Source organism: Heterodontus francisci, chromosome 3 (assembly GCF_036365525.1).
Source record: "Heterodontus francisci isolate sHetFra1 chromosome 3, sHetFra1.hap1, whole genome shotgun sequence".
In the NCBI taxonomy this organism is placed as follows: Eukaryota; Metazoa; Chordata; class Chondrichthyes; order Heterodontiformes; family Heterodontidae; genus Heterodontus; species Heterodontus francisci.
In genome coordinates, this window is record NC_090373.1 from 174,989,158 (window position 1) to 175,005,234 (window position 16,077).

Here is a 16,077-nt window from a genome sequence, read left to right on the forward strand (position 1 = left end):
TGATCCTATTCAAGGGGAAGCAGGCTCAAGTGGCCGTATGGCCTATGCCTGCTCCGAATTGTTATGTTCTTATGTTCTTGTGACATTCTGAGGACATGGAAAGTGTTTTATAAATGCAAGTCCTTTCTTTCCTAATTTTGCATAGCCCATTGTTCCACATGCTCTAAAACCACACACACGTACAATCATGTTTTATGCTTGTTATATTTATGAATTGTGGTAGGCCTGTAAAAATTATTTCTCACAAAGCATTAGTTGCCACAAGAAAGGAAAAAATGTTTTGTCATTCTATCCACAAATGGTGGGGGAAGTTATTGGCTGCTATAATAACCCATTGCATCAGTCAACCCACACACCACCACTTTAAACACTTGCCACTCTCATTTGAAAGTACCATTGAATTGGAGAGCTTGTTGACTGTTAACATTGGCTGGTTATATTAGGGAAAGGCTGCCTGAAGTGACACATACAATAACGCTACTTGCCACTTGTAACACTGTCAATGCTGATATGAAATAACAGTCCTGTTGCCTCTGAATCAGAAGGTTGTGGGTTCAAGTCCCACTCTCAGGACTTCAACACAAAATCTACGAAAACAAATTATCTGGTTGTTATCTCATTGCAATTTGTGGGAGCTTGCCCTGCACAAAATTGTCTCTCCTACATAACAACAGTAACTGCACTTCAAAAAGTATGTAATTGGTTGGGAAGCACTTTGAGACAGAGCGAGGTCATGAAAGACACTATAGAAATGCAATTCTTTTTTTTTAGAAACTAAAACAGGGAATGCTGGAAATACTCAACAGGGGAGGCAGCATCTGTGGAGAGAGAAATAAGGTTAATGTGATGTTAACTCTGTTTCTCTCTTCACAGTTGCTGCCCGACCTGCTGAGTATTTCCAGCATTTTCTGTTTTTGTTTCAGATTTCCAGCATCTGCAGTATTTTGCTTTTGTCTCTTTTTTCTCTTTTTATTTAGGGATGGGACTTAATAGCAATGATTTGTCCAATATTGATGTTTTTGTGCAGTAGGGCAAATGTCAGCAGTACCTAAGAATAGTTAAATCTGACATCACTAGAAGACTCCTTCTAACTCCCAACAGCTTAACCTTTGTGTGGGCAACAGCATGCATTGGTGAGGATGTTCAGAACTGTGATAGCCAGGAAATCACCTGGAGGCAAGGCGAGGGGAGAGACTGACTGGAAATGGTGGAAAGTGTACTATGATGCATAAATAATTCAGCAATCCCAGGTGTCTCAGCTTTTCCAGGCCCCTGTGCACTTTCAGGAATGCATACTGGCTGACAAGAGCTACCCACTCAGGACTTGGCTACTAACGCCTATGAGAAACACATACATAGATGCAGAGGAGAGGGACAACACCTGCCATGGGTCTACCCTAGCGACTATCGAGTAGGCCATTGGTCTCCTAAAGATGTGATTCAGGTGCCTTGATCAATCTGGTGGAGCCCTTCAGTATGTCCCAGAAAGGGTCTCACATATCGTCATGGTCTGCTGTGCTCTGCAGAGGGAGGAAGTGTTGGACAACGAGAATATTGTCGCTTGTGATGCCTCCTCAGATGATGAGGATGTGGAGGAGGCAGCTGACCAAGTCTTACAAAATGAAGGTCCCAAGGACCACAGGCAAGGAGCAATGAGATACGCACAAGGGAGGCTCAGGACTCCTAATATGGAGACATTTCAGATGACCATACCAATAAAGCCTTACCTTTCTGCAGCCCTGCTATTGCCTCCTTCACTTACCATTCCATTACTCTGCGCCCAGTTGCACATCGCACAACGGCAAGGGTGAAGTGTTGACCACATGCAGCATGCTCCCCAGCCTCCAGCCCCTTGAAGGAGCCAGGATATATTGGAAGTACCAGAGGCCCACAAAACATGGAAGGAGATGTTGTGCCACCACATTAAACCTTTATTAAACAGAACAAGAAACGCGAAGCTTCACACTTTAACACTCTCATCACCTGTGAACCCCAAGTGCAGCTAGGTACTTATGCATGCTCCTGCATGGTGCTCCCCCTGTACTATCAGCTGAGGTGGAAGCAGTCTGCTGACTTTGCTACCCCCTGGCCTGGGATGACCTTGACGGTCGTCCACTGGTCGCCTGAGGCCTGGAGGGCCGTGGCATGCTGAGGGTCTCTGCACAGGTGCAGGAACCTCTTCCGAAATCGTGGCTACTTGAGGCACTGGTACCACTGACGGAGGAGCTAAGGAGCCACACCAGGAGTGCCCTGAGAGGAGACCCAGATGCAGAAGTCAGTCACTTCTCCTCCTTTGAAAGGCACACTTGTATCTCTCTACTCACCTGAGAAGTACAAGAACCAGGTGGAGACTCCCAGGGACCTCGTCTCCATTTTTTTTCCCTCTTTTATACTAAACCCCAGTGCTGAGTAACTGATGAGAAAAGACAGTCCAATCCGTGCTGTACCTGTCCTGGGACTGTTTGATGGGGACAGTGTAGAGCAGGGTTTTCCAACATACAGCCCACGGGCCAGGATCCGACCCGCCAAATGTTTCCATCCGGTCCATGGATGCATTTCAGAGATGAGAAATTTCCCATTGTCTTCTTCCTCCAGACCGGCTTTAAAAAAAATATGGCAAGCATGAGAGCAGAAACAATGGTTTCCCAACTTCGGGCAGATTCGGGGTTTTCTGACATTTTTTTAAAAGCCTGCCAAAAAACCCCAAATCTGTCCAAAGTTCAGAAACTGCTGCTCCCAATGTCTGCATCTGTGAAACTCAGCATGTTTTTTAAAAAAACTGACCAACCACAAAGCTGCTGTGCTATGCTGAGCACTCCCTTTTCCTGCAACTGTCATAGAAAAAGAGAGAGAGGGGAACAGAAAGAGAGCGGGAGCTGGGGAGAGAGAGAGAGGAAGGGGACAGAGAGGGAGGAGAAACAGAGAGAAGGAGAGAGAGGGATCGAGAGACAGAGAGATTAGAGAGAGAGGGAGATGAGAGGGAGGCAGAAAGAGAGAGAGAGGGAACACAGAGAGAGGGAGGGACAGAGAGAAAGAGGGGGACACAGAGAGCAAGGATGACTTAGAGAGGGGGAACAACACTGAGAGAAAGGAACAATAGAGAGGGGGGAACAGGGAGAGAGTCAGGGAGAGAGTCAGAGAGACAGTGATCAAGATCACTCCGATAGATGGTCATCTATCTGGAATACTCCACATCGCTACAATTGTGCAGGCAAACATTGACTACTTGTGCAAGCAAAAAAAATGCTAGGTATCTCACTAAATCAGTGTCCAACATAGTGATGAGAAAGTAAGTCAATAAATTAATCTTCTCATTTAAAGCTTCTTCACAAATTTGGTGATGTTTTGATTAATGGTAAGATAGATTTTTAATGCCTTATCTTGTCTCACTGCCCCCTGTGTAAGACAAAAATTGTAATGTGCCCCCCCACCCGAAAAGTTTGGACAACCCTGGTGTAGGTGAAGCTTTACTCTGTATCTAACTCCGTGCTGTACCTGCCCTTGGAGCATTTTATGGGACAGTGTAGAGGGAGCTGTACATCGCCCAGCCACTGCTGCATAGAGCTGGTGGACAAAGTTATGGCATGCAGGTCTGCATTCATCTCCGGTATCCACTGCGTGGCCTGCTAGATCTGGCTCTCTATAAGGGTTGTCATTCTCTCAATGGAGGAAGCCAAGTGCGCACCTGTCAGAGACATGGCAGCACTCAAGGCCTGGATGGGCTCCTCCACTGTCTGTGCCATGGTGCACATAGCCTCTGGCAGCTCCGCCAGATGTTCCCTTACCTCACACTGCAACTCCAGCATTTTCTGCCATACCGACAACCACAGAGACACATGGCCAACCTGGGGCTGAACATTACACTGGCCTCTGACAGTCCTCTGAGTGTGAGTGACCTTGGTCATCACAGCCTCCGTCTGTGCTGTGCTCACCAGGCTGTGACCCTGAATCTATGTGCAAACGGATACCCGACGTGAAAGTATTGTGCTGGTGGAGCTTACAGGGGAATGATGTGACGCTGCACTCTCTGAAGTCCTCTCCACCTCCTCAGAGGTGGCCTGCTGTATCCTGGTCACTGCAGCGCTCTGTTCTTCTACCTGACATGCAGGACAGTAAAGATTGATTAAAGGGTTATGCGCTTCCCATTATGTATTTCTAACTACTCCTAGTGTGGAGCTCCATGTGTTCAGTGGCGAACACTGTGCCTTGTGTGCACCAGAGGTTCCTTTATGCCTATGCACTCCTGTCTTACCATCTGCGATGGAGCAGTGCTGCCCTGAAATTTCCAATGCCTCCTCCTCCTCTATGGGGGTTAGGATGGCCTGGTATGGAACCCCTCCGCCAGTCTCAACCCATTCCTTAATATTATGGGCTGTCTTCTGGAAACATGAAGATGAACACTGTTAGCCACTCCAAGAAGACAAACACAATTTTTATGCTGGTAGCAGTCCATGATGGGGACACGATCGCATCCTGCATTGGCCACTCTCGAGTTAGCAATCACAGACTCTCACTGAGATGCAGCCATGCCTCTGACAGGATAAGCTGCTGCCTGAGCCCATTGCAACCTCCCTCTCCACCAAACTCACCGTCTCACGTTGCCACATGCAATCGCCTAAGGGGAAAGAGGTATGGAGTGCTCACCTTGCCAGAACGAATAAGGCCCATTGATGTGCTAGTGATACTGGATCCAGGTTCTGGGGATGACCCCACGGCTGCTGACCTCCTCCGCAATCTCCATCCAGGCTTGTTTGGTCAGTCAGGCTGGTCTCCTCCTCCTGTCCCTGGTGATGAGGACATCCCACCTTGCCATTTCAGCCTAGAGGGGACCCTGCAGGGAGACTGAACCATGAGGCCACCCGGGTTCTTCCTTCTGCCATTGTCGATGCCGATTTCCTTTCCTTCAGCAGATGTCCTGGCAGTCCCCATGATACTGAGTGTTATATGTTTGGTTCTGTATGCTGCCACCATATTGAGTCTAACCAGACAGGTTATTAGACTATAGTATTTAAAAATTAATCTTTATTTCATAACAACTATATACACTTCACACACAGACTCCTTCAAAAGTCCACGCTGTATCTGTTCTTGAGTCTCTCCCATATGATCTCTTACATTATCACGGTGGGCACTATTCTTTACACTCTTTCAAGATTAACCCTTTCAGACCCTTATACTACATCTCCCCCCCCCCCCCCCCCCCCAAGTCTTTATCCTAAGAAGTAACTGTTTGCAAATTGTGGTCCATTATCGGATTTTATCTGATCAGGTATACCATGTGTTGCGGAAACTTCTTGTAAAACTCGAATGACTGCTTCAGTTGTTTTCATGTACATCCACTTTACTTCTCAAGATGGATCGAGGTTATCAACTAAAATTAGATAGGATCTCCCATCAGAGATGAATAAATCCATTGCCAACCGTTCCTACGGTCTAGTTGGGAATTGGGTTGAAATTGGAGGTTTTCTCTGATCCTGTCTGGAAACAGCACATACGTCATAATTCAAAATCAGTTCTTCGATATCCTTCGAGATTCTTGGCCACCACACGATGCCTGTGATATCTACTCTGAGTGACTCTGGAATCACCAATTTCTTATCATTACCAGTAAATCATCCTCTATGGTAAAGTGTTTTCTGTGGTCGAAGAAGATTTTCATCCTCTTATCCTTGGGACTCTGTTGTGGCCAACCATGTTTGCAATTTTGGCGGACATAGATGCATTCTTCATCTTGCCTCTGCACCTGACAAACTTGTTGGAATTGCCTCTTCCCAGGTTCTTTGTCAGTGTAGAACCCCTGCAGGAACTTGCTGTATTTCTCATTCTCACTCTGGTAGTCTTTGGGTGGCATGGTGGGCTGTGCTGTGTTGTGGAGGTTCTCTCTCCATTGAGCAGGCTGTCTGGCGGAATCCGGACTCTCCGCTGTGCTCACGTCGGGGTGGGGGGAGGTCTCCCTCTGTCCCGCCTCAGTCTCCCTGGACCTGTGAACAATTTCAGGAATTCCTCTTGAAAGTGAATCCTGGATACTTGTTAACTTCTTCTACTTTCTTTATAATATGAAGGTCAATACAAGCTCTTCTACTGAAGAGGGAGAGCTCCTGATTTCTTAGGACATGCAGTGTTTCTAATATCTGCTTTCCCTTGTACTGAAGCGTTCCCTGTAATTTCTCCTTTACTTTAAGTTCAACCCCTCCTGGGCCAAGCAACTGATTTTCTGTTGATTCCATAAAATATGGGGACAGCATGTTTGTCTAAGACCGCTACACTTGCTCCGATGTCGAGGTTGAAATTAGACATGTATGTCTGCAGACCAAAGTGCTTGATTCGGAACATTGATCTCGGCAAGAAAATGTTTCAAGTGCTCTGCTGCAGGAGGTTGTTTAACTTCGTTTTCCACTCTATTCTTAAATGCTTTTTCTTTCGAGCTTGAGATATTTTATTTTGGCACATTTTATTGAAATGCCCTATTTTTCTGCAATAAAAACATTCTGCTCTATTTGCAGGATATTGTTCGTGCCTGTGGGTACTTTTGGTGTCACATTGCTGGCAGGGTTTAATGGCGTCTTTCCCCCCACCGCACCCCCCACACTCCCCCCCCCCCAACCCCCCACTGTATATTTTCTCCTGGTGCCTCTTTTTCAGCCCTCTGGTTAAGGAACTGCAGGAGGTTTCCTGAACCAAGGGCTTCCTTCACCTCACAGGATTGCTCTGTTGTTCTTCCCCCTCAGCTTGCCTGACCAGCTGAATAGCTTTATCCAGGGTGAGGTCTTCTTTAGACTGCAAAAGATCTGATATGTATTCATCAGCAACGTCCACAACAATATGATCTCTTATCAATTCTGCTTTAAGGTCTCCATACTCACATCCCTCTGCAAGACTGTAAGGATCGCTGATAAAAGTGTTGATCGTTTTGCCCGGTTTCTGCACCCTTTTGTTGAAATCTTATTTTGTTGTTAAAATCTTATTACTCCGCAAGTTGAAATAAAAATCAAAAGCTTCTAAACTCCATCGAATTTGGCAGGTGTTTCATTAAGATTCTGTCTTGCAATTATATAATCTTCTATAGCACCAATTGAATATAATATTGTATTTATTTGCGCTGTTTCAGACTTGCTATCTAACTTAGATGCAATTCTTATCTGAGAAACCTTTCTTTCCATGGTACCCAGTTTTGAACCTAATTGCGTGCCTCATGACTTTTAAAACTTCCGGGCATTCCCAAGTTTTGATTCATGATTCTTTATTTTATAGAGTTTTTTAGAGTGTTCCCCTTTAAGAAACTTTTTTTTTGGCTAGCTTACTTTAATGGTGTGTAGCAGGTGCTTTTGAGTGTCCCCTGCTGTATTTAATAGGCTGTTTTAGGGTTTTCCCTTTGCTTGAGCACTACACTTTGTTTCTTTATTCAGCTTGCCTAATGGAGTTGACACAACTGTTTCAGAGTTCCCTGCTGTTTTAATAGACTGTTCTAGGGTTTTCCTCTTTCTTGGAGAACTGCAAGTTATTTGTTTTTCTTCTTTAGGCTTGACTGCATTAATGGAGTCTCCCTGCTGTTTTCAGGGGTCTCCCATGCTTTTTGGCAGTTTGCATGATTTTCAGGCATTTTCTGCTCTTCGCCCTCGCATTCAGCCCGAGTGAAGGATTGGGTTTTCCCTGTTTTTTTTCTCTAGCCCGATTCCTTCAGAAAATTACCTTAAGTCCTTCAAAGGCTTTTTACAGCGATGCCTTGACCATCGGCACTATAACTCACCCAATTGATTGATCTTCAGGCAGCCACACTTCCATTCTATCAAACTTCTCTCAGCCTCTTCTCAAGGTCTGCAGTTTTTGTTTCCGCATTTCTCCAGGTCAGACCTTTTCAATTAGTTGCTTCAAATTTCTCTTCTGGCTGAAGGATGTTAAGAAGTTCTGTTGTTTTCAAATTTTTTCGTCTGGGTGTAGGATCGTACCACTGGTCACCATGTTGTATGTTTGGTTCTGTATGCTGACACCATATTGAGTCCAGCCAGAGAGATTCTTAGACTGTAGTATTTAAACATTAATCTCAATTTCATAACGACTATAGACTCCACGCTAGCCTGTGTGGCTTCTTCAAAAGCCAGGCTGTATCTGTTCTTGAGCCTCTCCCACATGATCTCTTACATCATCATGGTGGGCAGTATTCTTTACACTCTCTCAGAATTAACCCTTTCAGACCCTTACACTACACTGAGTGCTGGCAGCCCTTTAAATATGGCGTCAGCAACTGCCGCAGCATGACCACATGCTGTCTCCACCGCCTCTCTGCCCGCCTCTGCTGCCTTATTGGTCCGCCCCTGCGCCTATTGGCTCTTAATTGGCCAGCCTTCAAGGTGGAATTGGTAAGCAGAGGTTGAGTTGATGAACATTAACAAATCTTCCTGTTACAGCTCTCTTATTCAATGCCAATTATTCAGACGTTTAATGATCACAAGCGTACAACAAAGTTAGACATCAGAATAAGCTTTAACTCCTGCAGGATAAGTAACCCTGTGGAAGGTGATTCAGGATAAACTAACACCTTTAAAAGGAATTTGATTGATACTTGCTGAGAAATGAGATCGGCGGTTACAGAAATAGTGGTTGTGCTGACTGATTTTCTTTCAGGGGAGACAGTGAAGGCACTTTGAACCTTAAGGTAGAGGGGAGATGGTGGCATAGTGGTAGCGTCACTAGCCTAGTAATCCAGAGACCTGGGCTATCGCTGTGGGGTCACGGGCCCAAATCCCACCTCGGCAGCTGGCAGAATTTAAATTCAGTTCATTCAAATCTGGAATTGAAAGCTAGTCTTAGTAATGGTGCCATGAAACTATCACCGATTGTTGTAAAAATCCATCTGGTTCACTAATGCCTTTTACGGAAGGAAATCTGCTGCCTTTACCTGGTCTGGCCTACATGTGACTCCAGACCGACAGCAATGTGGTTAACTCTTAACTGCCCCCTGAAATGGCCTTACAAGCCATTCAGTTCAAGGGCAATTAGAGATGGGCTTCAAATGCAGGATTGCCGGCAATCCCCACATCCCAAGAAAAAATAAAGAAATAAAAGGAGCCACAAATGGTGGGGTTTGGGTGAGGGGGGAAATCTGAAATAAAGTAATCAGACAGGGAGTGTGGAGGAGCAGGTTTGATAGGCTAAGTGCCCATTCCTCATTCTATTTCCTCATGGGCTAACATAAGAGGAACACAAATAGGGAATGGAATGCCTTTCATGTTCCCTCATCTAGTTCTTGCTTCTGTGATTGTAACTGTATCAGTGCAAAACTTTTATTATCTACTCTTGATACTTTAATCATAATACCTGAGACAGATAGAGATAGAGAAATAGAGATGGAGAGATAGAGAAGAGAGATAAACAGAGAAAGAGATAGAAAAATAGAGATTTAGAAAAAGAAAGAGATAGAGAGAGGAGACAGGGAGATAGAGAAATAGAGATAGATCAAGAAATAAGAGAGAAAGGGAAAGAAAGATAGGGAGAGAGATATAGAGAGATAGGTGAAGATAGGGAGCTTTTTTATTCATTCATGGGATGTGGGCGTCGCTGACTAGGCCAGCATTTATTGCCCATCTCAACTTGACCTTGAGAAGGTGGTGGTGAGCTAACGTCTTGAACCACTGCAGTCCGTGTGGTGTAGGTACACCAACAGTGCTGTTAGGAAGGGAGTTCCAGGATTTTGACCCAGTGACAGTGAAGAAATGGCAATATAGCTCCAAGTTGGGATGGTGTGTGGCTTGGAGGGGAACTTGCAGGTGGTGGTGTTCCCATGCATCTGCTGCCCTTGTCCTTCAAGGTGGTAGAGGTCGCGGGTTTGGAAGGTGCTCTCACAGGAGCCTTGGTGAGTTGCTGCAGTGCATCTTGTAGATGGTACACAGTGTGCGTCAGTGGTGAAGGGAGTGAATGTTGAAGGTGATGGATGGGGTGCCAATCAAGCGGGCTGATTTGTCCTGGATGGTGTCGAGCTGCACCCATCCAGGAAAGTGGAGAGTATTCGATCACACACCTGACGTGTGCCTTGTGGATGGTGGACAGGCTTTGGGGAGTCAGAAGGTGAGTTACTCGCCGCAGAATTCCCAGCATCTGACCTGTTCTTGTAGCCACAATATTTATGTGGCTGATCTGGTTCAGTTTCTGGTCAATGGTAACCCCCAGGATGTTGATAGTGGGAGATTCAGCGATGGTAATGCCATTGAATGTCAAGGGGAGATGGTTAGATTCTCTCTGTTTGAGATGGTCATTGCCTGGCACTTGTGAGACGCAAACGTTACTTGCCACTTATCAGCCCAAGCCTGGATATTGTCCAGGTTTTGCTGCATTTCTACACAGACTGCTTCAGTATGTGAGGAGTCGCAAATGGTGCTGAACATTGTGCAATCATCAGCGAACATCCCCACTTCTGACCTTATGATTGATGAAGCAGCTGAAGATGGTTGGGCCTAGGACACTACCTGAGTAACTCCTGCAGTGATGTCCTGGAGCTGAGATGATTGACCTCCAACAACCACAATCATCTTCGTTTTTGTTAGGTATGACTCCAACCAGCGGAGAGTCTTCCCCCGATTCCCATTGACCTCAGTTTTGCTAGGGCTCTTTGATGCCATACTCAGTCAAATGCTGCCATCATGTCAAGGCAGTCACTCTCACCTCACCTCTTGAGTCCAGTTCTTTTGTCCATGTTTGGACCAAGACTGTAATGAGATCAGGGGCTCAGTGGTCCTGGCGGAACCCAAACTGAGCATCAGTGAGCAGGTTATTGCTGAGCAGGTGCCGCTTGATAGCACTGTTGACGACACCTTCCATCATTTTGCTGAAGATCGACAGTAGACTGATGGGGAGGTAATTGGATGGGTTGGATTTGTCCTGCTTTTTTGTGCACAGGACATACCTGGGCAATTTTCACATTGCCAGTTGTTTGCTAGTTTTTTAGCTGTACTGGAACAGCTTGGCTAGGGGCGCAGTAAGTTCTGGAGCACAGGTCTTCAGTACTATTGCCAGAATGTTGTCAGGGTCCATAGCCTTTGCAGTATCCAGTGCCTTCAGTCGTTTCTTGATATCATGTGGAGTGAATTGAATTGGCTGAAGACTGGCATCTGTGATGCTGGGAACTTCAGGAGCGGGCCGACTTGGATCATCAACTGGGCACTTCTGGATGAAGATTGTTGCAACTGCTTCAGCCTTATCTTTTGCACTGGTGTGCTGGGTTTCCCCATCGTTGATGATGGGGATATGTGTGGAGCCACCTCCTGTCAGTTGTTTAATTGTCCACCATCACTCACAACTGGATGTGGCAGGACTGCAGAGCTAAGATCTGATATGTTGGTTGTGGGATTGCTTAGTTCAGAGTATTGCATGCTGCTGTTACTGCTAATTGGCATGCAAGTAGTCCTGTGTTGTAGCTTCACCAGGCTGACACCTCATATTTAGGTATGCCTGGTGCTGCTCCTGGCATGTCCTCCTGCACTCTTCATTGAACCAGGGTTGGTTCCCCCAGCTTGATGGTAATGGTAGAGTGGGGGATATGCCGGGCCACGAGGTTACAGATTGTGGTTGAATGTAATTCTGCTGCTGCTGATGACCCACAGCGCCTCATGGTTGCCCAGTTTTGAGTTGCTACATCTGTTCGAAATCTATCCCATTTAGCACGGTGGAGTGTATCATCAATGTGAAGATGGGACTTCATCTCCACAGTGACTGTGCGGTGGTCACTCCTACCAATACTGGCATGGACAGATGCAGCTGCAACATGTACATTGGTGAGGACGACGTCAAGTAGGTTTTTCTCTCTTGTTGGTTCCCTCACCACCGGCCGCAGACCCAGTCTAGCAGCTATGTCCTTTAGGACTCGGCCAGTAGTGATGCTACCAAGCCACTGTTGGTGATGGACATTGAAGTCCCCCACCCAGAGTACATTCTGTGCCCTTGCCACCCTCAGTGCTTCCTCCAGTTGGTGCTCAACTTAGAGAAACATTGGGCTGGATTTTACGTCGGGCGGACAGGAGCTTCAGCCCGGCCCGGGGATCCGACCCACATTTTATGGTTCCCCAGACTTTAATTGTTCCGAGGCAGGACTTCCACCTGCTTGAGGGAGGAGGTCCCGCCTCATTGAGCTGCCGGCCAATTATCTAGCCGGCAGCTCTTGGTCCCAGCAGCGCCACTGGGTGCAGTGACCACTGCTGGGATTGCAGCCCAGCCGAGGACATGGAGCCAGGAGTCCAGTTAAGTTAGGGTTGCCTCGCAAGGCTAATCGGTTGCGCCCCGGCGAGGCAAGGATGGTCTTTTGGGGGGAAGGGGGGGCATCTCGGGTCCTGGGGGTGGCTGGGGAAGCGGGGGCCCTCAATCGGGATCTGGAGATACATGTAGGCCAGACCAGGTAAGGACAGCAGATTCCCTTCCCTCAAGGACATTAGTGAACCAGATAGGTTTTTACAACAGTTGACAATGGTTTCACAGTAACCATTAGACTAGCTTTTAATTCGAGATTTATTAAATGAATTCAAATTTCACCATCTGTGATGGTGGGATTAAAACCCATGTCCCCAGAGCATTAGCCTAGGCCTCTGGATTGCTAGTCCAGTGACATTATCACTATGCCACTGCCTCCCCTGAGTGAGGGGAACATAAGAGTGAGAGAAGAGATAGAGAGGGAAAGCCAAGAGAGGGATGGAATTTTATCCTGATGATTGGGGCAGCAGATTGGAAGGTGGGTGACGACAACATATCAGCCCTCTGTCGACCCCTGGTGGAACTCCACGGCAGGCAGCCAATTAACTGTTAGCCATCAGGGACACCGTCCCTTTAAGGAATAAGCTCCTACCTCCAAAGCAGTGCCACTGCCGATACTGCAGGAGGCCTACAGCTGACCAGATGATGGAGATCCTCCCTTTTGGGCCTCCTTATCTCGAGAGACAATGGATACGCGCCTGGAGGTGGTCAGTGGTTTGTGAAGCAGCGCCTGGAGTGGCTATAAAGGCCAATTCTGGAGCGACAGGCTCTTCCACAGGTGCTGCAGAGAAATTTGTTTGTCGGGGCTGTTGCACAGTTGGCTCTCCCCTTGCGCCTCTGTCTTTTTTCCTGCCAACTACTAAGTCTCTTCGACTCGCCACAATTTAGCCCTGTCTTTATGGCTGCCCGCCAGCTCTGGCGAATGCTGGCAACTGACTCCCACGACTTGTGATCAATGTCACACGATTTCATGTCGCGTTTGCAGACGTCTTTATAGCGGAGACATGGACGGCCGGTGGGTCTGATACCAGTGGCGAGCTCGCTGTACAATGTGTCTTTGGGGATCCTGCCATCTTCCATGCGGCTCACATGGCCAAGCCATCTCAAGCGCCGCTGACTCAGTAGTGTGTATAAGCTGGGGGTGTTGGCTGCTTCAAGGACTTCTGTGTTGGAGATATAGTCCTGCCACCTGATGCCAAGTATTCTCCGGAGGACATAGGTAAGTGGGGTCAGGGTCACAGGGGCCAGTCAGGCAGACCCCAGCGAGGGGGTGGGTGGGGTGGTTGGTGATCGTGGGGGTGGTGTCGTGCTGCGGAGGCAGCCATCTGTGCCGGGGGACCGTCTGTGGGCCATGGTTTGTCCCCAGAGCAGGGACCCCACAACGAGCACACTCAGAGGCTGCCAGGTCTCCAGGTGGTGGCGGGCCCCTCCGTCATTAGAGAAATGTGAGCAGAGGCGTGAAGCGGCCCTTAAATGGCTATTAATTGGCAACTTAATGGGCTGAATTGGCCTCTGGGCAGGAAGGCTGTTCCCTGCCTTCCCCGTCCCAGACTAAATTCCATGGCATCGGGAAGGTGACAGGCAGACCACCCAACAGCACCCCATGACATTTTGTGTGCTCCCGCATCTCCATTCCTGTCTCCAAGGGCAGCATAAATCCTCCCCAGAGATAGAAAGATATAGAGAAAGAGAGAGGAAAGAGAGGGATGGCGAGTGAAAGAGTGAGAGGATGGAGTGAAGAGAGAGAGTATTGCTGATTACCAATGATTACTAATTAACTAAATAATGTCCTGGTAAAAGTTCAGATTTGGCAAAAGAATGTGCCATGCTCAGAGACTCACCTTATGTGATATTCACCTAATCCCAATATTAAGTGCCTCGGATAAATTGTTCCTGCAGCACATGTGCTTCAATGAAGGAGTCAGTCACATACAGCAGAGTGAAAGTACAAAGAGCAGCCAAATCAAATATGAAGTGGGATTGCAACATGACCCTCTGATATCGAGACTTACTCCCATCACAAGGATGGCCGGTTCTTTCCAGGGGTATAGTCCTATTGAGACAGAATCACAGAATCGTTAACAGTGCAGAGGGAGGCCATTCGGCCCACCGTATCCACACTGGAAATCCACACATCAGATAATAACAAATCTCAACATGTATAACATCTGTGTGTGTGCATGTGTGTGTGAATTGTCTGTGTGTGAGATGTGTATGTGTGTGTGTGTGTGTGTGAATTGTCTGCGTTTGAGATGTCTCTGTGTGTGTGTGTGTGTGTGTGTGTGTGTGAATTGTCTGCGTGTGAGATGTCTGTGTGTGAATTGTCTGTGTGTGAGATGTCTGTGTGTGTGTGAATTGTCTGCGTGTGAGATGTCTGTGTGTGTATGTGTGTGAATTGTCTGTGTGTGAGATGTCTGTGTGTGTATGTGTGTGAATTGTCTGTGTGTGAGATGTCTGTGTGTGTGTGAATTGTCTGCGTGTGAGATGTATGTGTGTGTATGTGTGTGAATTGTCTGTGTGTGAGATGTCTGTGTGTGTATGTGTGTGAATTGCCTGCATGTGAGATGTCTGTGTGTGTATGTGTGTGAATTGTCTGTGTGTGAGATATCTGTGTGTGTGTGAATTGTCTGCGTGTGAGATGTCTGTGTGTGTGTGTGAATTGTCTGTGTGTGAGATGTCTGTGTGTGTATGTGTGTGAATTGTCTGTGTGTGAGATGTCTGTGTGTGTGTGAATTGTCTGCGTGTGAGATGTCTGTGTGTGTGTGTGAATTGTCTGCGTGTGAGATGTCTCTGTGTTTGTGTGAATTGCCTGCATGTGAGATGTATGTGTGTGAATTGTCTGTGTGTGAGATGTCTGTGTGTGTGTGTGAATTGTCTGCGTGTGAGATGTCTGTGTGTGTGTGTGAATTGTCTGTGTGTGAGATATCTGTGTGTGTATGTGTGTGAATTGTCTGTGTGTGAGATATCTGTGTGTGTATGTGTGTGAATTGTCTGTGTGTGAGATGTCTGTGTGTGTATGTGTGTGAATTGTCTGTGTGTGAGATGTCTGTGTGTGTGTGAATTGTCTGCGTGTGAGATGTCTGTGTGTGTGTGTGAATTGTCTGCGTGTGAGATGTCTCTGTGTTTGTGTGAATTGCCTGCATGTGAGATGTATGTGTGTGAATTGTCTGTGTGTGAGATGTCTGTGTGTGTGTGTGAATTGTCTGCGTGTGAGATGTCTGTGTGTGTGTGTGAATTGTCTGTGTGTGAGATATCTGTGTGTGTATGTGTGTGAATTGTCTGTGTGTGAGATATCTGTGTGTGTATATGTGTGAATTGTCTGTGTGTGAGATGTCTGTGTGTGTATGTGTGTGAATTGTCTGTGTGTGAGATGTCTGTGTGTGTGTGAATTGTCTGCGTGTGAGATGTCTCTGTGTGTGTGTGAATTGTGTGTGAGATGTCTGTGTGTGTGTGAATTGTCTGCATGTGAGATGTCTGTGTGTGTATGTGTGTGAATTGTCTGAGTGTGAGATGTCTGTGCGTGTGAATTGTCTGCGTGTGAGATGTGTGTGTGTGTGAATTGTCTGCGTGTGAGATGTGTGTGTGTGTGAATTGTCTGCGTGTGAGATGTATGTGTGTGAATTGTCTGTGTGTGAGATGTCTGTGCGTGTGAATTATCTGCGTGTGAGATGTGTGTGTATGTGAATTGTCTGCGTGTGAGATGTCTGTGTGTGTATGTGTGTGAATTGTCTGCGTGTGAGATGTCTGTGCGTGTGAATTATCTGCGTGTGAGATGTGTGTGTGTGTGAATTGTCTGCGTGTGAGATGTCTGTGTGTGTATGTGTGTGAATTGTCTGCGTGTGA